Here is a 470-nt window from a genome sequence, read left to right as displayed (position 1 = left end):
ATTTTTCATAGGTGCAATATATACTTGTCATGGTTTAACCCCAGCCTGCATCTAAGCACCACACACAGCCACTCGCTCTCTCCCCCACAGTGGGATGGGGGAAAGAATCGGAAAAATAAAGTGAAAAAACTCGTGGGTTGAGGTAAAGACAGTTTAACAGGTAAAGCAGAAGCTGTGCATGCAAGCAAAGCAAAAAAGGGAACTCATTCACTACTTCCCATCGTCAGGCAGGTGTTCAGCCATCTCCAGGAGAGCAGGGCTCCGTCACGTGTAATGGTTACTTGGGAAGACAAACACTATTACTCTGAACATACCCCCTCTTCTTCCTTGTTCTCTCAGCTTTATGTGCTGAGCATGATATAGTGTGGTATGGAATATCCCTTTGGTCAGTTGGGGTCAGCTGTCCCACCTGTGTCCTCTCCCAACTTCCTGTGCACCCCCAACCTCCTCACTGGTGGGGTGGTGTGAGA

This window comes from Antrostomus carolinensis, unplaced genomic scaffold, assembly GCF_000700745.2.
Source record: "Antrostomus carolinensis isolate BGI_N321 unplaced genomic scaffold, ASM70074v2 scaffold4960, whole genome shotgun sequence".
NCBI classification, from domain to species: domain Eukaryota; kingdom Metazoa; phylum Chordata; class Aves; order Caprimulgiformes; family Caprimulgidae; genus Antrostomus; species Antrostomus carolinensis.
This window is presented reverse-complemented; position numbering follows the sequence as displayed.